This window comes from Tiliqua scincoides, chromosome 3 (genome assembly GCF_035046505.1).
Source record: "Tiliqua scincoides isolate rTilSci1 chromosome 3, rTilSci1.hap2, whole genome shotgun sequence".
Taxonomy (NCBI): domain Eukaryota; kingdom Metazoa; phylum Chordata; class Lepidosauria; order Squamata; family Scincidae; genus Tiliqua; species Tiliqua scincoides.
Window position 1 is genome coordinate 111,298,036 of NC_089823.1, and position 25,614 is coordinate 111,323,649.

General features: G+C 41.1%; 1 protein-coding gene and 1 pseudogene across 2 annotated transcripts in view; both read left to right on the forward strand.

Moving 5' to 3' along the window:
- GPC6 (glypican 6) overlaps positions 1 to 25,614 on the forward strand; it is an 853,410-nt gene that overhangs the window by 376,809 nt on the left and 450,987 nt on the right. The window lies entirely within an intron of this gene.
- On the forward strand, positions 10,622 to 10,738 carry LOC136646598 (5S ribosomal RNA; annotated as a pseudogene).

Genomic DNA, 25,614 nt, shown 5'->3' on the forward strand with positions numbered 1-25,614 from the left:
TCAGAATCCAGTAATGAGTAAATTTGAAACTTCCCAGAAACCACCCCAATGGAGATTGAATATTAACAGTTTAAAGAATGAAAATTTTAAAAAGAGTCTGAAAGAAGAAATAAAATATTACTTCAGAGATAATCTCACATCTGATATTCCAATGGCTATGGTCTGGGATGCCAGTAAAGCTGTATTTAGGGGATTAGCAATAAGGGAAGGCACAAGAAAAAGAAAATAAAAAGAGAAAAAGTATGTAGAACTAGAGAAAGAATTGAAACGGCAAAACAAAATGCCATAGCAATAGAGATAAAACGGAGAATGAGAGAGACACAACACAAATTGACTATTTTGTTGACTGAAGAATTAGCAAAGAAACTTGTGCTTGCTCGACAAAATTTCTTTGAAAATGCCAATAAAACTGGAAAGTGGTTGGCTTATAAACTAAAGAGAGAGAAAATGAAAACATATATCTATGCATTAAAGAATGAAGATGGAAGAAAGATTACAAATGTAAAAGACATGACAGATATTGCCAAAAGATTTTATAAAGAACTATATATGGAAAAAGGGATTCCAAATAATATTCAAAGAGATTATTTACAAAAAACCAATGAATTGAAGCAAAAATAAATTTTAAATCAACCCATATCTGTTAGTGAGATCTCAGAAGCAATTGCTAAACAAAAAAATCACCTGGAAGCGATGGATTACCAGCTGAATTTTATAAATGTTTTGAAGAAGAATTGTTGTTATCATTTTAAAAAGTGATAGAAGAAATACAGCAAAAGGATAAAATCCCTGAGACCTGGAAAGAAGCAATAATTACAGTTATACATAAAGAAGGATCTGATCAAGAAGAGATTCAAAATTATAGACCAATCTCACTTAATGTGGATTATAAAATTTTTGCAACGCTATTAGCATCAAGGTTAAAAAGGCTTTTGATAGATATTATCCATCAAGATCAAGCAGGGTTTTTTTTACCAAGAAGACAAATTAGAAACAATATGAGGAAGATATTGAACTTTTTAGAATATTATGAAGTACATCATGATAAGCAAATGGCGATGTTGTTCATAGATTTTCAAAAAGCATTTGACAATGTGAACTGGAACTTTATGACTTTACAACTTCAAATGATGGATATAGGAACTCTGTTTATAGATATGATCAAAGCCATATATAAGAATCAGATTGCTAGAATTAAAATAAATGGAGAACTTTCAGAGGAGATAAAAATTGAAAAAGGAACCAGACAGGGATGTTGGCTTTCTCCGCTGTTGTTTATAGTGGTTATGGAAACATTTTTGAATCAAGTGAGAAAGACAGAAGAGATTAAAGGACTAAAAATAAGAGGTGAAGAGTTTAAAATCCAGGCTTTTGTGGATGATATTATGGTGCTTATTGAAGAACCATTATAATCTGTTAAAAATTTGTTGGATGTGCTGCAAGAATATATTGAAGTGACAGAATTGAAAATAAACGTCAAAAAAAAACAAAAATGTTAACAAAGAATATGAAAACACAGAGAACACAGGAGCTGGAGGAATTAACAACTTTTAAAGAAGAAAAAAAATATTTAGGAATTCAATTGATGAAGAAAACAAGTACATTAGTGAAAGATAATTACCTGAAATTAATTGAAGAAATAAAAAAAATCTGATAAAATGGAAATAACTACAACTTTCATTGTTGGGAAGAGTTGCTACAGTGAAAATGAATGTTTTGCCTAAAATAATTTTTCTTTTAAAAACAATCCCGGTAATTTTGAAGCAAGATATATTTAAAGAAATTAATCAAATTGTCTCAAAATTTATATGGCAAGGAAAGAAGCCAAGAATTCAAGTGAAGGTTTTGCAAGATGTGAAATTAAGAAGAGGTATGGGACTTCCTGATTGGTTTTTGTATTATAAGGCAGCGGCACTATCTTGGATTAAAGAGTAGATTACATTAGAGCAGGGGTGCTCAAACTTTCAACTTTAGAGATGCTGGACCTTTAGCAAGTGTATAGAAGAGAGAATTTCAGCAGGTGTAGCTTGTCATCTGTGGGATGACAAGTTGCACCTGCTGCAATTCTCTCTTCTATACACTTGTTAAAGGTCCAGCATCCCTAAAGTTGAAAGTTTGAGCACCCCTGCATTAGAGGATCAAAGAATCCTTAAATTGGAAGGACATGATCTTGAATGGGGATGGCATGAATGGGGATGCATTTGTCTGGTATGGAAAAGCGAATGAATATAAGCGATTTAGTACCCATATATTAAGGAAAGTCTTATTATGGATCTGGATTAAAATACAAAGACAGATGTATGGGAAAATCCCCCAACGGGTGGTGCCGTTGGAAGCATATACCCGACCAAATTTATTAGAGACAACAAAAATGATAAGATATGAAAATTTAGTAAGAAAAGATGGGAAATTAAAGACAAAAGAAGAATTGTCAAGGCGAGGAGTGGAGATGAATTGGTGGACTCGCCTACAATTAGATTCAAGATTTGGGAGAGATAAAGAAGAAGGTTTTTATATGGAACAGACACTATTTGATAGACTATTGCTAGAAACAAAATAAAAATATATCCAAAAAATGTACATGTTTTATTAGACTTTGAGATGCAAGAAGAAACAGTAAAACAATGTATGATAAAAAGGGCGCAAAGCATAGGCCATAATATCACAATAGATCAATGAGAACAGATCTGGAAGCATGATATCAAACTTACTAGAGCAACAAATCTCAAAGAAAATATATGTAAAATGTTTTATAGATGGTACATGACACCAACAAGATTGTTAAAAATGAAACAGAATATATCAAATAGTAGTTGGAAATGTAAATGTACAGAAGGAACGTTTTATCATATGTGGTGGACATGTAAAAAATGCAAATTTATTGGAGGATGTTAAGAAATCTAATACAAGAGATTGTTGGATTTACTATTCCGCTGAAACCTGAATTATTTTTGCTCAATATTACTTTAGATATTATAGTTAAAGAAAACGATGTGTACCTAGTTATTATGATTTTAACTGTGGCAAGGGTCTTATATGCTAGATATTGTAAGGACTTTAGAATACCAATGAAAGATGAATTAATAGAGAAAATAATGAATGTGGCGGAAATGGACAGACTGTCAGAAATTTTGGACCAACAACGAAAACCGACACAAATGGAGCAATGGAAACCCTTTTATGCTTGGTTGAAAATGAAGTTTTAGAAATATATGACAGGGCATTTAGATGATCGTATTATATATATACATTATATTTGATATGATATGATAGATGAATGACAAATGAAAGGTGATATTAAGAGGTAAATTTAGAAGAGGAAATTGATTAGGGATATGTAACGATTATTAATTTTAGTGATATATAATAATGATAAATGATTTCCTGCACCCTTTTTTTGTGTATGTAGTGAAGTGTCACCCCTGGGGGCTGGGGATAAGAATAGGCCCTCAGTTTGGCTGTACTTGTCGTAAGAGGCGACTAAACAGCCTCCGGGTAGATGGGACTCGTCAGCCTGGGAAGGCAGCTCATCTGAGAGAAGGAAAACTCTGATCCCAAACCTCCACTGCCTTGTGGCTACATCCAGTTATGGAAAAGGCTTCAGGAGTCAACCTCGAGGCAAAATCCGGAGCCGGAGTCCCTGCGGCAGTTCATGGCTGAACACAGTCACGTTCTGGCAACTCCTGCGACGCCGCTGGAACCAGCCGTATTGGCATCTGTCTTTCCATTGGACCATTTCAGCAACGTGGAGAGGGGGGATTTGCTGCATGGGTAACAGCCTATCCTCCATACCTACTTTACCCAGACTTCGCGCTCTGGAGAGGACACTCTGTTCCAGAACCACCATTCAGAGCATGACACCATAGTCTTTCGAGACTGAAGGATGCCAACAACTAGTGAAGTGTGTTTTCTTTTTCATGTTATGTGTTATGTGTGTTTGTTTATATTTGTTTTTGGAAATTAATAAAAAAAATTTTAAAAAAAGAGTCAGACACAATTTCATGACTGAACAACATCATATATACCAACTTCAGTGAGTGCTGTACATTGTAGCAATGAATTGTGTAGCAATGTTTGATAAAGATATAGGCCATAATGCTGGACCTTTCCACTTGCAGGCCAACCTTCATTCCCAGATACAGGCATGCCCTGATCTCCACGGGGGTTCTGGAACCCCCAGCAGTTACATAAAACCATGGATACCAGGGAACATCCCCCACACTATGCTCTCCTTGCCTCCAGAGGGTCTTCTGAGCCTAGTAGAAGCCTCACACATTCTCCCACGGCCTTTGCCAGGCTCAGAATGACAAATACAGCACACACACACAAAAAAAGTGACTGAAACAGTGAAAAGGTGACACTGAAATGTCACTATTTATTTATTTATTTTGCTATAATCTTCATTTTGAGCCTGGTAGAGGCTGCGGGTAGATGCACATGGCCTCTGCTGGGCTCAGAAGGAGTTCAGCTCTCCTTCCTTCTGGAGAGGGTGCACATGGGGGAGCGTAGACCTGATCCATGGATAAGTGAAATTGTGGATACGTAATCCACGGACATGGGGGCACCCCTGTACATTTCCACCATAGAAACATGTAGGATGCGCAGCCTTTGATAGCATTCTGCCAGGTGACATATCAAGGACATCTGCAAAGCTGCAGTAGTCATTCACCAGCCTTTAAATAAATTGCACAGAAAGTAATCAGTGCTATCGATGCTGCAAATCTCCTGAGAGAATTCAACCCTGAATTCATCCCTGAAGCCACTGAAATTGAAGGCAGAGGCATCTTGCCTCCTCTCTTGCACTAGGCGAAGTGGGAAATTCCTAGTACCCCACTGGGTGGTTAGGGGAATGGGGGAGGAACCAGCATGACTAGGTTGGCTGTTCACCTTCCCAGACTCGGTTTGGCTGAGCCTCTCCATGATCCCCTTTCACCCTACTGTTGGAGTAGTCTGACTCTAGTAAGTTGGCATATAGATAGCCAGGTAGGAATTTTTTTTTTTTTTTTTTTGGTTCTTCATCTGATTAGCTTTTGGTGAGTTATTTCATCTACCCCAGACTGTTCTAAGGATATGGTATTGTTAGCCAAGTGGTCAAGACTGGTAGGCTTAATGTGGGATAGGGAGAAGGAATATGGATTTGGTTATGGGTTTGGTGTATAGTGCAATTCAGCTTCCACAACAGCCCCTCTTGGAGGTTAGCATAGAGAAGCTAAGTAGCAGCATAGCCAGTCTACAAATTTGAGTCACAGTGGGAATGCTAAACCCTATTTATTCTACTGGGATTTAAACAGTGTAAAACCGAACCCTATGCATACTTGCACCCTAAGCCAAGCTTGACCTATTTCTGAATCAACAGGGGTTGAGACAGGTTGTGGGAGCTCTGGAGCAAAGCCCTATTTAGTGTTTACTCTCCCCACCTCCAATTTGCCAATAACAGATGGTGGACAGCAACAGCAGGCAATTGCTTCTCTTAACCTCCCCAATGGTGGTGGGTTGATACTGAGGATTTAGCAGGTTGTTCCAGCTTGCTGAGTTCTCCTGTTGGTGGGGGCACTCAGCCAGGGATCTCACTGACCTCAGACACCCCCTCCCCATGAGTAAGCATACATGGGACCAGACTGCATGTGTATCTGCTATTGCATCCCAAGCCACTAGAATAGGAAAACATAAATTGTACAATGGTTAATTCAGAATTCTGTCTTGCTGCCATAGTTTCATGGACAAGATTTGTTCAACTACATAGGAGCAGAGCTTGAGTAAAAATGGGAAGTGGCTGACTGTGGTGAACCTTGCACATTGTCATGTTGGCATGGTGCAGTTAAAATTGTTCTTCCTGGGGATGAGCATTTTTGCATGGTGAAATGTATTCAGAAGCATGAAGCTCTGTGATGTTGGGCTTAAGGTGAAACAGTTTCTAATCATTTTATAATGAGAATATAATCCCAGAAAACTTTTCATTCACAAACTCAGGGATTTTTCAAATACCTGGATGTAGTGAGTGTACTTCAAAAGGACAAAAAATAATTACTTTTAGTGACACAAATGTTCCCATCTGTAAAAGTTCCACAAAAACATGAAGAATTGGAATTAATAGAATATGTAGGAAAGGGTTGTGTTTGTGTCTTTTTAAGGAAGAAAAATTCATTTGTTATCTCAGAAATTGTTCCTCTTCAGCTTCTAAGGTTATCAGCTATTCTGAACCATGTTGTGAAGAGAGCAAGTTTTTGACTTTTTTTTTAAAGGTTGAAAGCTTAATTTAGGACGATAACTGGGTGGCTGATTTGCTGAGCATTCATGAATGCTACAATTAATATTATGTGTTCCCGCCCTCCCCCCTTATAATCATTTCTGCAGGAGCTTAACTAAGCTTAGCTGAAATGAGGTTTTGTAGAGTTTCTCTTTCTCTGAAACAGAGTTAAGTTTGAGACATGTGGTAACATTAAAACACATTTGAACAGTTTCCGCCCTAGCATCCTGGTGGGCAGCACCACATAAGAAGAATAGTCACGATAGCTTGGCTTCCTTGGCCTGGCATTCTTCAGTAGCCAGCGCTGCCAGGGAACCATATTGCAAGGGGAGCTGTTGTGATCCCTCTGAGACGTCCCTCACTTTCATGATAGGGTGGTGGTGATTCATTCTGGGACCTGGCGAGAATGGGCCAAAAGAAAACCTTAACACAGATAGGTTTATTTGACAAGTGTGAGAGCACATTGAGTCACTGAATCCCTTACTCAAAAAGCTGCTTTGACTGCCCTATAAAATGGGGTATAAATTTGTAAATAAATAAATGTAAAAGAATGATGCACAAATGCTATAAATGAGGTACAAAATGTAGAACATGACCTCAAAGATTTGTTTGAAAAAACATTTAGATCCTGCCTTCCTTGCAGAGAAAATGCAAGGAGGCTTACTGCAACAACAATACATTGAACCATTTCTATTAGGAGAATAAAGGAAAGAATTGCACGGAATAACCACCCTTTGCACCCAGCAACCCAAAACTCAGTAGTTGCAGCTGCACTGAAACAATGCTAGATTTTTCCAAATGTCTGAGCAAGACTCTACATGCACAGACATCCCCCAAACATAATTAAAAAGATCCACATGCACATTTTGACGGCCCCTCTCAGCATACTGTTCTCTTCCTAATCAGAGAGGTGTGTCATCTGAGCCTTGTGATTTTAGAGTTTAGATTTTTTTTTGGGGGGGGGGGATGTGATAATAGGCTGAGCTAGCCTTATTATTTTCTTAGAGGCATTTTCTTATTTTTCATATTTTTTAAAAAAATTGTTAAGGAAATTTCAAAAGAATTTTTTCTTATTTCTCCTCCCTGAAGTAGCAGCTGGGAAAAGAAGGCCCTTGAGCCCAATGGAAGAATTTGCTCCTGGCCAGATGAAAGATACTTAGGTTAGGTTAAGAACTGGGAGAAGATGATGCTCTTTGATTCTTGTTGATTAGCTGCTAAAACACTTTTTGGAGTTTGTTTCTTGTGTCAATATTGTCTTTGTTAAAGGAAGGTCGTAAAACGGTCATAATTTTTTTTTTTTCTTTTTAAAGCTATAACTGTAGGCAATCTACCAGAGGTGGTGTGGAGGATCTCTGCCCCCCCCCATGCACGTATCTGCTCAATTAAAAGCAGAATGGCACACCAAGAGAGGGATGACTTTAATTGAAGGGGGTGGCTCAGATAGTATCATCTGAATCAGCCCCCAGTCTCATTAGAGGTGATTAATGGCCCATTCCTGTTCCACAGTTGCAGAGCAACAAGGGCCACACCATCACAGCGGCTTCTTCACTGGCAGCTGCTGCATGGCCAGTGGTGCAGCAGCTCAAAAACCATGCACCTTGGTAGAGTGGTGACTAGCCGCTGGCAAATGGATGGATCAAGGTGGGACGGGACAGGGCGGATTGCAACAGTAGTGGCATCCGCCCTATTATGAACCCGTCCCTGCCCAGACATGCCCTCAGCAGGTTCCTCAGAGCTACTGCCAGTAAAAGAGCTGGAGTAAATCTGAGGTGTCCCATCAGAGACCATAATGTGGCTGGGAATACAAGTAAAGTTTTCATTTCTTATCTCTCCCGACTGGTCTAGTCCCTGATCCACACACTTGATGCAGTGGATGCTGCACTGTTAGCCCTGAGTCCAGCGCACCAGCCTAGGATAGGACTAGGTTGTTAAACTGCCTCTTTGTTTGTTCTGCTGGCAGTATCTCCAATCTTTGGTTGACTAAAAAAAGAAAAGGGGAGGGAAAGGAACAGGAAAATTCCACTTGTTGAGACTTAGAAACTTCAGCCAGCCTGAACTCTTTTTCAGCAAGCAAGCAAAGTACGTGCAACCCATTTTACATGCTGTGTCCCATGAGTTTCAACTTGCATTCAGATTGTTTGCAAAATCTAGCTCCTGAATTTAAAAACTTTACCAAACTGCTCCTTCCCATAGTCTCCAGCTTACATGCCAACCCAAATACACTTCCACAAGCTTGCGACAAGATTCATGAGCTACATTTTGTAGCCGTCACTATGCCTCATTTGCGGTTTTGAAACTGCGAAATTTTAGAAATTGGGTGCGACGGCCTGCACGACCCTCCCCTTGAATGCGGTGTAGTCCGTTTATTGCCCCTAGAGGTAGTTAAATGGTTATAAACCCATCCAGCCACTTAACACCTCTCAGTCTTCTCCAGTTTCAGTTACCAATTGCTCTCCAACCATGAGAGCTTTCAGTCCTGGTAGTCAGGCCAATTTGGTAAACCCCTCGAAGCCGTGCTCCAGCCTGAGCCCCTCTGACTCGGCTTGAACCTAGGAGCAGATTCCTGTTCCTGGGGTTTCCAGTTTCCAACTCAATCTCTCTATCTGTAATAGATAGGATTTATTGAATATAGATTTAAAGAATAGTTATACAGACAACACTGCATCAGTCATAGATTTCAGAATTTAGGGTAGAGCATATCAATACAATACTCAGCACTAATAAGACAATAAAGAGCTAACTCTAACTATCACTCACCAAAGTCTTACATTTCCAGAGTCCAGTCTAACCCATCCCTGCTGCAGTCAAGGCGGGTCCATCTTGTTAGAATGGTCAAAGTTCTGGCCCCGTTAGCCAGAGACAAAGCTGGAACAAAGGAAAGCTCTTTCCTTTCACCTTTATAGGTCTCCTGACCCATCCACTAATTAGAACTCAGATCCAGCCGAACATTCTAGGGGTGGACGTGCCACAAGCCTCCTTGCTCATGGTGGAATCCCCCCTCCCAACCTGAGAAGTTCACAGCTGTACCTTGTTCTTAATCAAGTTGGCCTTGGAACCAATTTAGTAGCTTGGTACCATATCTGAGGGCCTGGTGAAGCGGCCTCTTCCACAGTTCTCCCAGATCTGGTATGCACTAATTAGAAATTGGTTATAGCTAGGCCTTGTAACTCAGGCCGAGCAACATGGCTACAAGCAGAAGCTTTCCTTATTCTGATGTTACCTGATCACCAATATTCACTTTTCTGTCACATTGGGTTGTGAGGGTCTTTTCAGAAATAAAAAATTTAGCAAAAAAAATTCTTGGCAAGGAATCCCTGGCGCTGTTGTCTGTGCCAAATGCAACATCTATTAAGGTTTGCCTGTATGAAAAGAAAAATTTATATTTTAATGGATCTGTTTTACTAGTTTTTGCTGGGAAACTACATTTTCAAATTACTTTGTAGGCACATTTACAGATAAACCAAGGTTTCATTGCACATACATGCATGTCAGAATTTCTGTCTTAAATGTCATAAAACTTATGGCCCTTGATTCACAGCCCAATGCTTAGCTGCCCGGGCGCCCAACCTCAGTGGCACCGAGAACGGCTGCCGCCGGATCCTGCGCACCTTGGGCTACCGCAGGAGGCACCTCAGGAGAAGGGGACTTTTGTCCCCTTCTCCCAGGTAAGGGAAGCAGCCCCACATTGGGGCTACTCACTTTACCACCAACCAAAAGGCCTGCATGAGCAGACAGGATCCAGTGGAGCAGAGCTCCACTGGACCCGCCTCCTGCCTCCCCACTCCCTCCCCCAGCACGTCTCCTGCCTGCCCCCGCCTCCCCTTCACACACCCCTCCCCCCTCCCCAGAACCACCTCACCCCTCCCCGCCCCCACTTACCATGCTCAGCGGGAGCAGTGGGGGCTGGGCACCTGCTCCACACTGACCCAGCACCAGTCCAGCACCGGCCAGCGCTGGGCTAACACAGGCGGTAGCCCAGGGGTGAGGCTTGCAAATGTGCCTTATGGCACGTTTGCAACAGTGTGCAGCGGCACGAAGCCGTGGCACCAAGCCCAGGATTGGGCTCTAACTGATTACTGGAACAGATTCCAAATCATATTGGCATAATATTTCAGCATTTTTTCTCAAAGACTTTTATGTTCCCCATCTTTTATCTGTCATGTTGTTGGTTGGGGGACTGTAACATTATAGTGTGTACTGTAATGTCAGGCTATCTGTTGGTCCTTATTTTGAGGCACAAGGTGTTCTTTGCAGAAAGCAGTATGTACCAAAGCAAATGTCTAATTTTCCTCCTGTGCTCAGCAGCTTTTGCAATCTGGCACCTTCTTACTCAACCTGTTATTTTCAGTGTGAATAATTTCAAGCTATGCATTTGGCAGCAACTGTTACCCTGCACATGCCCGATCTTGTCTGATCTCGGAAACTAAGCAGGGTCAGGCCTGGTTAGTACTTGGATGGGAGACTGCCTGGGAATACTGGGTGCTGTAGGCTTATACCATAGTCTTTCGAGACTGAAGGTTGCCAACCATGTATTTAGAATTGTGGACCTTAGGTTTAAAGTTCTCAGCTTCTTCACAAAACCTAGCTTACTTTGTTACTACTGGTGAAACAATGACTTAAGGAACGCAAGGCTGCTACTGAAAATGCAACTCCGTGTCCAGTTCTTTCCCATTTACAATGTGTTATACAACTTAGCCTGTATTCTGACACCAGTACGCGGTGCTTTGCCTCATTTCCAACAGCATCGGTCAGTGATGTGAAGCAAGGAAGCTTACAGCATAATGCCATCCAAACACTATATAAAGTTGTAATACGCATTAGAGTGACTGCCATTTTCCATCAGTTGCCTTGCACTTATTTAACATAATTCCACTCTGAGATGGGCTTAAAGGTTGCACATATAATGATGCATATCACTTATACATGGACCTCTCTGTTCATGCTGGATAGACATTGCATACATTCTTAAAGATGGTAAAGACTAAGGGCTCAGTTACTCTCCTCCATCCCTCATCTTTATCAAGGGCTGCTATCCAAAACAGACCAACGGTTGTGTGACTGTCACCAGCTTGTATTAACCCATTTCTGCCTGGCCCTGCAGTGTACACATTTGGTCCCAGTTGTGTATATGCAACATTGGGCAGAAATGGTTTAAACTGAGTATGGTTTGGTATGTCACTGCAAAGGCCCGAGTGCAATGGCTCTCAAACTTTTTAGAGGCCCTAGAGGCAGCTGCCTGATTTATAAATGCCAAGGGGTGTGGCTGTGATGGTGATTGGACAACAGTACTCCCTCCCCTAAGTAGCAGCTTGTTTAACCCTTGATACACATAACCTAATCTGCCCTGTCAGTTTTGCGACCTACCAAAATTTGGGTCACAACCCACTGGTGGATCCTGGATCCACAGTTTGGGAGCTGTTGCCCTAGTGCATCCATCCACAGTGATGTGCGAAATGCCAGTCCATGAATCAGCATGCACCTGGCAGCAACCACTCAGTCTTCCTAAAGGCATGCTACTTGAACTGGAATTGAATATGGGTGGAGTGCTTTTCAGTGACGATCCATGCTGACAGGTGCATGTGTGTGTGTGTGTGTGTGTGTGTGAGAGAGAGAGAGAGAGAGAGAGAGAGAGAGCAATGCCTGAGATCTTAGGCTACTACTGCTCAAAATGGGCAGTTTGTTAGGACAAAATGAGCTTTCAGCACTGGCGGATGAACCCTTAAGTACATAATGTGCACAGCATCACAACATTATTTTCCCTTCTGAAGGCCGACTGGACTTTCATTAGCTTTTTCATTTCATTAGCAGCTATTAAATTTGGCTCTCTAGCACTTTCCTCGAAAGTGCAAGTCTCTTTACTGGTTAATAACAAAACCCAGCATTGTTGTCATGTTATTATGAAGCTTTTGAAAGCCTAGTGCAAATAGCTGTAGCTCAGTGGTAGCCACTCAGCCTCCCATCTATCCCATTTTTGTCTTTCATGTGGAATTGTGATTCCTGGAATACATGTTCATTTGCTTAGGAGGAGCTGAGTGCTGAGAGTCATTTTCCATTCAATGAAAGGTCTCTTGGTTTTTATTTTTCCAGCATGTATTGAAAGTGTAATGTAGCTCAGCCTTAGCATGAGTTCAAGTTATGAATTGAATTAGCAGCAAAAGCAGTTTAAATAATGTATCTATTTGAAACTTGAAGGGGAAAAAAAGATTTAAATAGGGAGAGCCCAGAATTTTTGTAGTTTTAAATAACCCGCTAAATGGATTTCTTTTCACAAGCATTTGCTTTTCAGCTCGCTCTCTGCAGGGCTCAGGAGTTGAGGTAGGGAAAACACAGTTTAAAAATGATTTCCAAATCATTCCACTATGTGCTTCATTGTAGAAATCAAAGCTTCAATAGATTGAATGTTCAGGGTTTGAATGTCCCAAGGGTCTGTCCTTGACTACTAAACCTTTCACTCTAGTTACGTGTGACTTGTGTTGATAGTCAAATAGTTTTTAAATGATTAATAATGCAGATATGTCAGGCTCTTGGCATTGCACTGCTGGTACTCAGGTAGTTTACAGTGGAAGTATTCTGTGTGGTACAAACCTCTATATGCTCACTCAAAAGTAAGTTTCATTGTGGAATGTTCCATTGTGGGATGGATGTCCATTGAGGTCTCCTCCCAGGTGAATGTGCAAAAAATTGCAACCACAATGATCTAGGGCAGAAATTTTCAACCACTGTGCCATGGCACACTGATGTGCCATGGATGTTCCGCAGGTGTGCCACAAAAGTTTTGGGGAGGGACATTGTTAGTAGGGCTCATGGGGGATGCGAGCCCCTGCTATCAATGGGTGTGCCTTGTCAATTGTCAAAAAACCGATAGTGTGCCTTGACAATTTTAGCGCCTTGTTAGTGTGCATGAGATGAAGAAAGTTGAAAATTGCTGCTCTAGGAGATGGGAGGGTCAGTCAGAAAAGCTGAAATGTTTCCCCCCTTTTATTTAAGGAGGGCATGTGTGTCTGCAGCCATCTGTGTTTTCAATTTTGCATTGGGTTTATTATCATTTCTTAGTAAGAAGGCTATTCTTATAATGGGTACGCAGCACGCAGAGAGAGAACCTGCATTTTGCAACAGTCCCATGGTGCAATTGACACCCATTATATTCCCTGCAGGAGGAATTCCCTGCTGTCAGTGAGGAGAAATTGTGCAATGTCAAGGGTGGGGAGAAAATATTATTCTCACCACTGCACCACAACGTTGTGCAGCACTTCACTTTTCCCTTAGAAGTGCATGGGATCCATTTACTTATATGGCAGAAATAAAAACAGTGCACTATGGGACACAGAATTTGAAGCCTAAAATGGCTCCCTCCCCTGGTGCCCTCAGGGGATGAACAGCAAACCTTTTGATAACTTTAAGCACTATCTGTTCTGTTTCCTGGTCACATGAAAGTGACATAGGGCATTGGGAACTGCCTTCTAGATAGGGGTACTTACTGAAGGCACACCTGCCAGATTCTGAGGTTCTGTTGAACCAGTTATGTTTACCAGAGTTGAACTCAAAAGATTGGACACTTCCATTGTTCTAGTATACGTTTCCAAGATTTTGCAAGCCAAGTGAGAGGGGATTTCCTACACAGTAACTGAACAAATTGAGTTTAGTTTCTGGGCATGAGTTTCTGGAGTTGTTTGGCAAGAGACAATATTGGGGAGCTACAACTGTGTGCTGTTGGTTGCGGGAGCACACAATCATAATCCTTCTTGCTTCCCAACTGCTCAATCTGTATATTTTTAAATAAATACATTGAACACCAAATATACTGAACATGTTTTTAAAAATTTCCTCTCCTCCTAGGCTGCTTTTCCCAAAAACTAAACAGCATACAAGAAAAAGTATCACATGTACCCAATCTACTCTTTGTACAAGGCTTCTGTAAAAGGGTTGCCCTGATATGTGCCTTTTTTCCCCCTTGGGAAATTCTGGCACATGAAATAGCATTTTTGCCTTGCTTATTTTTGAGTTGCTCAATTACTTCTACTTGATAAAATATCTCCTAAGTTCCTGGAATTAAATTGAATTGGCTTGAATTTGAATTGGCTTGCTTGCAACCAGCTTCAGACCAGAGTTTTCCTACAACCTCATTTTCTCTTCCCAGTTCCAGAGGAGGCTGTCAACCAGCTCAACAGCTTAGTCAGCCTCAGATGTCCAAATATGGGCTGGGGGGCATGCAAGGGGTATGTTTGCTGGGCTGTTATGATGAACATAACAAAGAGGCTGAAAAGTGTGTGTGTGTGTGTGTGTGTGTGTGAGAGAGAGAGAGAGAGAGAGAGAGAGAGAACTTGTGTAACGTCAACTAAAGAGCAAAACTCAGAGAAAGACGCCAAAGACAAAACTCAGTCGATTGATATTGGTAATTTGCTAGGAATTGTATGAGCAGTTAACACCCAGTGGATAATAAGCTGGCGTGGGATTCTCATAGCTGAACAATTAATGCTACACTTACAAGACAGGAATAATTTGAAGAGTTGGGAGTGTGCATTTACACAAACTTTCAACTATGTTGACATGTGCCTCTATGAATGGCACTTAAAAATAGTGACTTATTTTAAACTGAACAACAATTTCTCTTTAGTTGAGCTGAAGCCAAACAGCTGTTTATATACTCCATAAACTTTTCCAGGTAATTTCTTTCTGTTCCCCCTACAGTGAATATGGAAGATTTGGTTCTGTTTTGTACCAACAGGCAGTTTTTATTCTATTAACTTTATTATTTTTAAATTGCAGAATAAAAACAAGCAAAAAGGATATTTTAAAATATGATTATTGAGAGTTTATCATTGAAAGTACCAGGTAGTTGCTGTCCTTTCTCCTGCCATCTTCACTCACTGCAGCAGTGATGTGTCAAGTGGGACAAACTAAGATTTCCAGACAAGATTCACATAAGTTTTCACTGCAGATTCTTTCCAAGCCATTTCCTCTAATACTCAAACTGCAATCAGTAAAGCTACTCAAGAATAAGGTTGAAGATGTTGTAATCAGATGGATGATTCACTCATTCATATCCTCCTCACATGTTCAGTGAGTATGTGAAGGGAGCTTGGGACCATACCCAGTGGCTCTGACACCAACAGTGTGCTCACTAGTCCTGTACTGGTATCCACATAGTTACCATTGGTGTGAAAGTATCTTATGGACATATGATTCCTCAACGCAATCAGGAATCCTGATTGCTCACTGGTTCCCAATTGCATAGAGAATCCATACACATGTGCAGCTGTGTGCATGTGGGGCCTTTTCACAGGAACACCAAGATATTGGGGGGAGCATGGCAAGCAGGTGTGCTTGGATCAAGTGCAGGCTCAAAGCTTTTAGTCCTGTTTCCTTCACCTTTTTGGTGAACATAGCTGGTGTTGAATGAACTAACAGTTCTGTGGTGAAATCAAGTAGCAACCAAGATACTCTATTAGCATTGGTGCAGTTCTTGGGCACACTCTGTTCAGGAGTGTGCAACACTCCTTGCAACACAGGAGGTGATGTCATCCGATGGTGTCACTGGGTGTGGTCCAGTGATGCTGGTGGTGGCATGATTCCTTATCTTCTATGTCTATGTCTTTGGGCGTAATCCTATCCTGTGCTGGAACAGGCAAGCCAAGAGGCTTGCGCTGTATCCAGCGCAGGGTGGTAGCCAGAAGTGTCTTAGCCAGAGGCAAGGGGAAACTTTTTTTCCTTACCCTGGGTAAGGGCCGCTGGCCCCTATGGGTCTCCTTGGACTTGCACCACCTCTGGAGGTGGCACAAGTCAGAGGAGAGTAGAGCAGCTTGAAGCCACTTTGTTCTCCCCGGGAACGGGGGTTGGGATCCAGCATAACTGCCGGATCTCAGCCCCGCCTCCCGTTCCCCAGCCTGCCCCTGGGGTTGCCCTTCCCCCGAGCGGGGACGCTTCCTCCCCGCCTCCCCCCGCTTACCTTTTCCTCTTGTGTCGGCCCAGCTGGGCTGATGCAAGCATCCGAGAGGAAGCCAGCATGGAGGCTTTTGTCAGCCTCCGCAAGCTGGTGCTTCTTGGACCGCCAGCCCGACTTCCTCTCAAGGAGACGCAAACGTGTTTTATGGCACGTTTGCTACCCTCCCAGGCTGGCACAAGGGACTTTCTAGAATTGCGTCCTTTGTCATTTATTCAAAGCTGTTCTCATAACTCTCACCTCATACCACAGGTTCAGATGCCTCGCTTTGAGAAAAAGTGCCCAGGTGCCTCTACTTTTAAGTTATTAGATCCTACCTTTTGCAATTTTCCATTTACTCAATTAGAAACAAAAAACACCATGCTGCCTCAGTGCAGGAAAAAAATGCTTTGTAGAAGATAATGAAATAAATCAGTCAATATCACTAATTACAATTAAAGGGCTGAACAGATGGTCTGTGCGTGGCTGGGAAGTAGTAAGATGGAAGTCAGCCCATGTGTTTGCTAAGATGGTTCTGCTGCAAGAAAACACACCTGTTTGTTTTCCTAATACCCAAAAAAGTTGAAAACAGTGTATATTTATTATTATCTTGCAGTTAAATTACTCCATAATCTCTCAGTCCCCATTGTATCCTGACAGGTAATTAGCTTTCAGCATCTCCAATTTTTGTTTTCTTGGAGCAGAAGTGCTTTCTCTCACGGGTCCCATAATGTTAATCATGACATCAGAGTGGCAAGGTGATTTTTCCAACTTGCATAATCCTGTTTGCACACCATATGGCAAATACATTCCACCTAGAAGCAGAAGGGAGAACCGTGTTGTAACTCGGAGGCCACAACGATGCCTTCTGTTAAACCAAATAGCCTGGCAGGCAGAATTCAAATGGGATATTGTGCCATGTTCTGGTTAGCAAGCCATGCTTCCATCACAACATCCTTACGCAGCTGTATGTAGTGAAAGCACGTTCAAGACTACAAAATATGGTTTAGGACTACACTCTTCAGTGAAGGACAGGGAGTGTTTGGCTTCAACCAAGGAGACCCAGTTCTAACCCCCATCAGCCACAAAGCTCAGCAAGTGAACTGTAGGGCTGTTCAGAAGTTGAACTATACCTGAGAACATCTGGACAGACACCAGATCCTATCCTTCTTATCCACAGCCTCCCTGCCCCCTTTTTCTCTTCAGATTTGCATCAGCAAAACCACTGGCTCAGGCCTGAGGAGAACCATTAAGGGATTTAAATCCCCTTTCCTTTCCAAAGCCTCCTGTTCCACCCAGCCCCTTTGCACTGAATACAGCGCGTGCCTTTTTGGTGCAGCAGCACTGGTGGGGGGGGGTAGGATTGGACCACGACCCCTTAATTTGAGCCAAGCGCTCCTTCTGAATTGTCCCATTACCGGAATTTCTTTTTGTTGCTTTCCTTGCTTTCCATTCCTTTAGTGGCTATCCATGGAATGGCTTGTTCAGCAGTTATGGGAGTTTATTTCAGGCTTCCAGATATTTCACTACAATGTGGGGGAATGAAGTAGTTCTAAACATATTCATTTAATTTAGCTGTGAGGAAAAGGTGAGCAGTTAAAGGAAGGATTTCTGTTCTCATTAACTTTTTTTCAGGCTTTCATCCTCAATGAATGCCGATGTGAGTGGAGGAACAGACTCCACCCACAATGTACACATGGTTATTAGAACGTCTGCAGGGAGTTCCCGAATGTACACTTGTGTGTGTGGAGGGTCACTCCCTATGATCAGGAGCCATTCTAGTTAAAGGAAGCAAATGTCCTACTTTGGACCTGCACCACTGTTGCCTCTCTCCTATAGTGTGTCAAGTGCAAAATCCTGCGTGCAAAATCATTTTAGAGTTACATTTCTCCATTGTAATATGCGTCTTAGTGACTGTCTTCATCAGTCACTACTTGCACAAACTAGTGCTGGCACTGTGCATGACCTCTCTCCATAAAGCCTAACTCTCTATGGCTCTTCTTTGCCCTCAGTGGTGCTGTATCTCAGACCTCTTTTATTTCCTCTATGGGTCTGAATAATACTCACCTAGTTGCCCAGAGCAATACTCAGTATTTGGTGATATATAGTGCCACTCTTGTTGATCTGAATGAGTTGTTCATACTTGATCTTGAATCGGCAATAAAGAAAGTACTTTGCCCTGTTCTCTTTTTTTTTATGGACAGACTTTAATCAAACCAGCCCTTGTACATAATCCTTTTTATTAATCTTTAGAGCATTCAGCAAAGGAATAGATGTAGGAAGCAAAAAGGAATGAGCTTGAAATAATAGGTTTACAAGAGGGAATAGCTGGAGACACATTTGACATTTAAAAGAAATATTATTTAACAAATTAAAGAAGCTTAATACAGGTGTGATGTGCATAGCTCCATAGCGTATTCTTCTTGTCATTGTGCAATAATAGGCATTGATTTTCTTTTCTTTATATCTGCCACTCTGTCATTTCCCGTGTGCCCAATTTTGTTTTTTTTTCCTATTTTTTTTATTTTCCTAAAACAAATATAAACAAACACACATAACACATAACACAAAAAACATAACAGACTTCACTGCACAAAAAAGGGGTGCAGGAAATCATATATCACTAAAATCAAAAACCAATAACTCATTACATATCTTAATCAGTTTCCTCTTCTAAATGTACCTCTTATCATTTTTCATTCATCATTCATCTATTATATCATATCATAGTATATATGTAATACAATCATCTAAATGCCCTATCATATATTTCTAAAACTTCATTTTCAGCCAAGCATAAAATAATTTCCATTGCTCAATTTGGTGTCAGTTTTTGTTGTTAATCCAAATTTTCTGAAAACCTGTCCATATTCCTGTCCAATAATGAATTTCCGTTCATTATTTTCTGTGTGGCCCGCTTTCTGAGCGGCTTTCTGTGCAGCATGGCCTTTCCCAGTTTGAAGAGACACTTTGCCAACAGTCTGAGGCAAAGAGGCAAAGAAGGGAGGCTCATAGCCAGGGAGACAGACCAGGGACAGACTGCACTTGCTCCCAGTGTGGAAGGGATTGTCACTCCCGGATTGGCCTTTTCAGCCACACTAGACGCTGTGCCAGAACCACCTTTCAGAGCGCGATACCATAGTCTTTCGAGACTGAAGGTTGCCAATACAATATACATTATTTTCTCTATTAATTCATCTTTCACTGGTATTTTACAATCCTTCCAATATCTATCATATAAAATCCTCACTACAATTAAAATCTTAATAACTAAATACACATCTTTTTCTTTATCTATAACATCTAAAAATATACTTTTTAAAAAAAATGTATTGCTCTAATAAGTTTTATATTATGCTTCCAGATCTATTCCCATTGATCTGTTATGATATTATGGCCTATATTTTGTGCCCATTTTATCATACATTGTTTTGCTATTTCTTCTTGCATTTCAAAATCTAATATAAACATATACATGTTTTAAAGTATATTTTTCTTTTGTTTCTAGCAATAGTCTATCAAATGGCTTCTGTTCCATATAAAAATCTTCTTATTTGTCTCCCCCAAATCTTGAATCTAATTATAGGTGCTTCCACCAGCCCATCTCCACACTTTGCCTTGACAATTCTTTTTTTCTCTTCTTCCTCACTTTCCATGGCACATATCTCAAAATTCTAGCTTTATTATCATCTACTGTCCATTTCTCTTCCTGTGAAACCTTCAGTAATTTATCTCTGTAAAAGATTCTGATGGATTTCACATGAATTTTTCTTGGTAATTTTTTTTTTTTCAGATAAAAAGTGCTCACTCTTCTCACTGAATCCAATTCTTTAGGTATCTTCTCCATCAGTGTATCAATCCATTCTAATATAAATCTGACAATCTGTTGCGACATATCTTCTCCTTTCTCTTCTGGAATATTTTGTATCCTCACCACTCGAGCTGCGCTATCCATCTGACTTTCCATTAACATTGTCTCTGCATCATGCTGATTTTCTCCTATCTCTGATATTTTAGCTTAGTCTTTTCTTATCTTTTTTCCCAATCTCTCAATCTCTTGTTTGTCTTCTTCTGATATAATTTTCACATCTATCAGGTGTCCACTAAGTTCATCTAATCATTTAATTAAAGCAGGGGTGCTCACACTTTTTTGGCTCGAGAGCTACTTTGAAACCCAGCAAGGCCCGGAGATCTACCAGAGTTTTTTTTACAATGTTCGCGCCATCATAACATATAACATTTATGTGTACAATGTATGTTGGTGTACCTTGAGCCCCACTGAGTATAACAGGACTTACTCCTGAGTAGACATGCCTAGGATTAGGCTGTGAGGCTGCAATCCTAGCCACACTTACCTGGGAGTAAGCCCCATTGAGTACAATGGGGCTTACTCCCGGCGTTTCCTCCCAGAGGCACCTGAAAGGGGGGGGTCGGCACTCCGCGATCTACTCATTTTGCCTCGCGATCTACCGGTAGATCGCGATCCACCTATTGAGCACCCCTGAATTAAAGCATCCATGCTGTCTTGGGTTTGTGCAGATTGATTTATTTGTTGCTGTACCATTGCCAACAGTTTTTCCATGTTGTCTTGCATAGTCTGTTTCCAATCTTTCCCTTTTGCTTCCTCTTGTACTAATTTTCCAAATCCCATCTCCGATGCTGGCAAACTTTGAACTTCCTTTCATGCCATCTTCGTTCTTCCTTCCTTTGAAACTCAAATATCTTTTGTTTGCAATGCTGTTTAAGACCACTAGATGTCCTCAGTGTATTATCTTCCTTGCTCCACTTATAGACACAAATCTAGTTCTTACAATGTCTTTTAAAATCCACTAGATGTCACTAGATGTCACTGGTGCACTGTTTTTGTTTCTGTTCTCTTATCTTATTTATAGTTATAGCCTTGGCAACCACATTCCTCTGTTCACAAGAATCTCAAAACATCCCATTGCTTTTTCTGGCAATCCCAAACAATAGTATCAAACCAAGGCAATAAACGCTCCAATGCACAAACTTTATCCAAGGAGAGTTAATTTATAATCCACCGAAGTTCACAGTTATAAAGTTGTAATTATATTTTCATATATCCATAACGAGCTTGGCAAATCTCTTCTACGATTTCTCCTCACACCGATAAACAGCTGAGGGGGGAAGCCTCCCCCCTCCTCTTCTTTTCATGGCAAAAAAGAACCAGATCAGGCAATCAGTTACTCAGTCCACGCCAGGCATACACAAATGGAATAACACTTACTTAAGTCTTACTTAAGTCTCTCCCTGCTGGGGCCTTCAGCTTGATTCAGCATGAATTCTTCACCATTGCTGCCAGATGGCAAAATCTCCTGGGAAAGTCCCCCTGGCGGGGCTTATCTCCTCAGGAATCATGCCATCACATGGAGGAATTTGTATCTCCTGACAAATATCCCCGGGTCACCTTGGATCCGCAGTATTTGGGGAAAAAAGTGCCTTTCAGGAGCTCAAGAAAGGCACGTCTGTTCGGCGGCTGGCTGGCCCCTCCCCCTTGTGCTCAATTTTGGAGGGAGGATCTCCATGGAGCCATTTAAATAGATCAGTCCTTTCAAACATGCTGATTCATGTGGGAGTCACTTTCCCATAACGCTATCTCTTTTCGTCATGATGTGTGCATGAATATCACAACATTGTGGATGGTACTGATCATGCTGGTCTTTCCCACCTGCTAAAGTGGGAGAGTATGAATGTTCCAGTACGGTTGACATCTCTTGATGATTTTGATTTTGGCAGACTTCACAGACATGCAATCTCACTAGCTGTCAACTACTAATCTCCATTGCCTGTTACCTATCAAATACTATTAAATTAAAAATATTTATATAGTATTACAAGTCAGTTATCACATAAGTCAAACATTAAATATTTTATACCATCTGTCAAATTTGGCATATCAGTGATTTTCAAGATTTCTTCCGGGAAACCTCTGATTATATGAAAGCTGGGTCCCATAATGAAAAGTGCAGAAATGATAGAATGCAGATATACAGTTTGCTTATCACTGTCAAGCTACCTTGTTAGATATGAAATGAATATTTGCCCTCCCAGATCTGAAGACATTTGCAACATCAACATTTGCAAGCAGAATATTTAGGGAAATTTCTGGATCTAAATTCACTTTAGCTCTGGGGGGAAAATAACAACAGGTGTGTGTGTGTGTGTGTGAGAGAGAGAGAGAGAGAGGTGTCTACCAGAATAAAACTTGGAAGAGAGAAACTTGGAAGAAACCAGAGCAGCTGACAAACCAAAATGAAACCCTTGTTAATAACAGAAATCTAACTACAAATAATAAAAAATAGTGAAGAGCAGCATAATACAATCAAACAATTAAATAATCACAAATTTGAACAGCACTACCCCATCAGCCCATGCCAAAGACATCCCTAATACAGGCCTGAGTCACTTAACAACCATTCGCTTAACGATGGACCACATATATGACAGTAGTCAAAGTGCAGTTAAGAAGCTCTTAATGAAGCAATTACATCTCCCATAGCCTGCAGCAGAGTGTCTGTTTACACAAGAGATAGGCTCTTAATGCAAAGAAGAGGCAATCTATCTCCAGTAGCCTGTGCAGTCAGCTAGTATCTGACAGGGAGTGTCTGTTTACACAACAAAAGCAATAGATTGGACTGAATGTTCACTTAATGACCTAATCACATAACAATGGGGATAAGATAACGTATCCCCGTCGTTAAGTTGCGCACACCTCTAATTGGAAGTTTGTGGATGGCCTCAACGCTGTCATGACTTCAGTCCATTGTAGATCAACTAACAGCAAGTTCTTGTTAACTCTTACCTTGTTTCAGCTTTCTCTCTCCTCTTCTGTGTGTCTAATCATATAATTTGAAAGCGTCTGACACTCACAGAGCCCAAACCTTTCACTGAAGCAGAATTCCCCTATGCCCAAATGTTCATAGCACATTTGCTCATACCGTTCACATCACCAATTGCTATAAACAGAGAGCAGAAGACCAAGGTGACCTTGGTGGCTGGTTAGCAGTTAAACATCATTTGGAAATGCTGTTTTCTGAAATATTATAATAGCTGATTTACACCTTGGTACACAATGTCGTAAGAGTGACACATCTTATTAAAGAAGGCTTGAGGAGGGCAATATTTTCCCTGCTGCAGCAAATATTCTTTTATCTCAGAGTCATATTTTTTAAAAGCAGGAGACATCCTAAGTTGGGAATAATAGCAAGAGTAAATGTGTTGGCAAAATGGAGTCACAGAAGAGGAACCTTTGTAAGCAGCTAGTAGGAAAGTATTATGTTGTGCTGGGATCAAAAGGATAAACCACAGAACAAGATCAACACTCAGATAGCAGAGCTGAGATGTTGCATTAAAGATTGAAAACCATGCAGATCCTTTATGTGATAATAGTTGTCTGATTGTATTTCTAGACAGCAAGCAGAAAGCAAGGAGAAACAAATTTTTATCTCGGCAATCTGAGTGGGTCTTGGGAATGAAACTAACCAGTGCTTCTCAATTATTAATACTGTGAAACAAGAAAACACACAGGTTCTCCCAGCGCCGGATAGATGAAAACATAATAGATGAACCAGGTGAACCATCAAAGAAAGGCACTCATTACACCCAGAAAGCTGTCTTTTCATCAGTGTCACATATTTGCAATTAATTATAACTTGTGTCTTTTTTTGAATTGTAGAAATGTGTTGGTTACATCGTTAGTGCTTTGCTGAATTTTCACACTTACACATTTTCAAAGCAAAGATCACTCCCTTAGTGATCCTTTCTTTTTTCTTCATACCAGTTTGCAACCCTGATATGCTGCTGCTTTTGTATGTGTTTTTTTCCCCCTAGATAATGAGAGATCATGACAAGTACATTTCGGAATCCAGAGAAAGAATAACTTTTTTTCCTGAGGGTTTTCTAGTTTTGCTCTTATTTCCTGAATTTCCAGCTTAATCCTAAACTGCCTTGTCAGTAGGACTGCTAGGCCTATGCCACATTCAGTGCAGATCAGGAGATGGCTGGAGGTCTTTTGGGGGTAAGGGAGATATATTTGCCCTTACCCCAACTAAAGCCCAGCCATCCCTATTAGGCTTCTCAGATCCATGCCAGCTACTTAGTTTGCACAAATCTAGGAAGCCCAATGTAATGGTAGGTGGGCCAGGAGGGGGTTAGGATATGTCATAGGCCTGCTCCACCAGTCCCACTTCTCTCCCTGGGCTGATCTGCCCTTCATTCCACCCTCACCAACCCAGAAACATCCCCTCCCCACCAGTGGCATAGCTAATGATCGTGTAGCCCGGTGCCATACTCAAAATGTTGCCCCAGAAGTGATGTCACAACTGGAAGTGACATCACGTCTTGGCTTTTTCAAAAGTGAAGAGGCATCTGTCTGCTATCTGGAGTCAAAGAAGATTTGTAGCCCCCCCTGACAAAATCAAATTAATTAAGTAAATAAATAAAAAGTGTGCCCCTGATAGGTTTGAGATACTGTATTGGGGTGAAGAGGGATGGTTATTCTTCTCTTGCTAAATATAAAAGGGGCACCTCTTGAGCAACAATCAGTCTCATAGGTCAGTTTTGAGTTAAGAAAATCCCCTTTTTGTTCTCTGAGGCAATTGTTTTTTTTATTTTCTAGTTAATTGGCCATAACTTTTGAAAGAATACAGATATTCCAATGGGGTGTGTTTCATTGCATTCTACATTAAATTGCCTTTCCAATGATATATAACGTGATGGTATTAATCATATATACCAAGATTTTCACAATTTTTGTCACTAGTGTCAAGCTCAGCTTGTTGCCCCCTAAAGCTTGATGCCCAGTGAAACTGCTACCCCCGGCACCCCCTTAGCTACGCCACTGCTCCCCACCTCTTTCCCCACCCACCTGAGTCATCCCATGCAAACTTACCTGCACTGTCTGGCCAATCCTTGGGACTCAGCATTGGCTGGGCAGCACAGTCCACTATACGAGTGCTGCTTACTCTCAAGACGTTGCTAAAGTGCTTTATGGCACATTTGCAACACCTTTGGCTAGCGTAATGGCCACTGTACTGGCTGAAAGGAAGTGAGGATTGTGTTGCCAATCTCCTACAAATTTAGGAGCGCTTGCCCATTTGTAGCTGATTCTTTAACAAGATACATCTTCAGATGAAAAAAAATATATTACTGAATTTATCAATCTGACAATCAGGAAAATATTATTTGCCTAAAATTGGATGAAATATTTGTTACTTAACTTTCCATAAGTGGTGTGGCCACCAATAGATCTTCTCAGATCTACATCAGCTATTTGGCTGGCGTAGGTCTGAGGAGAGTCAGACTGGAGAGGGGTTTTCGACTGGGAAAAGGGAGGTAGGATCTTGGTGGGCAGAACTGCTGGCCAAATCCACTTCCTTCTCCCCTTGAACTGCCTCTTGCCTGTCCCAAAACACCCATTAACCATCCC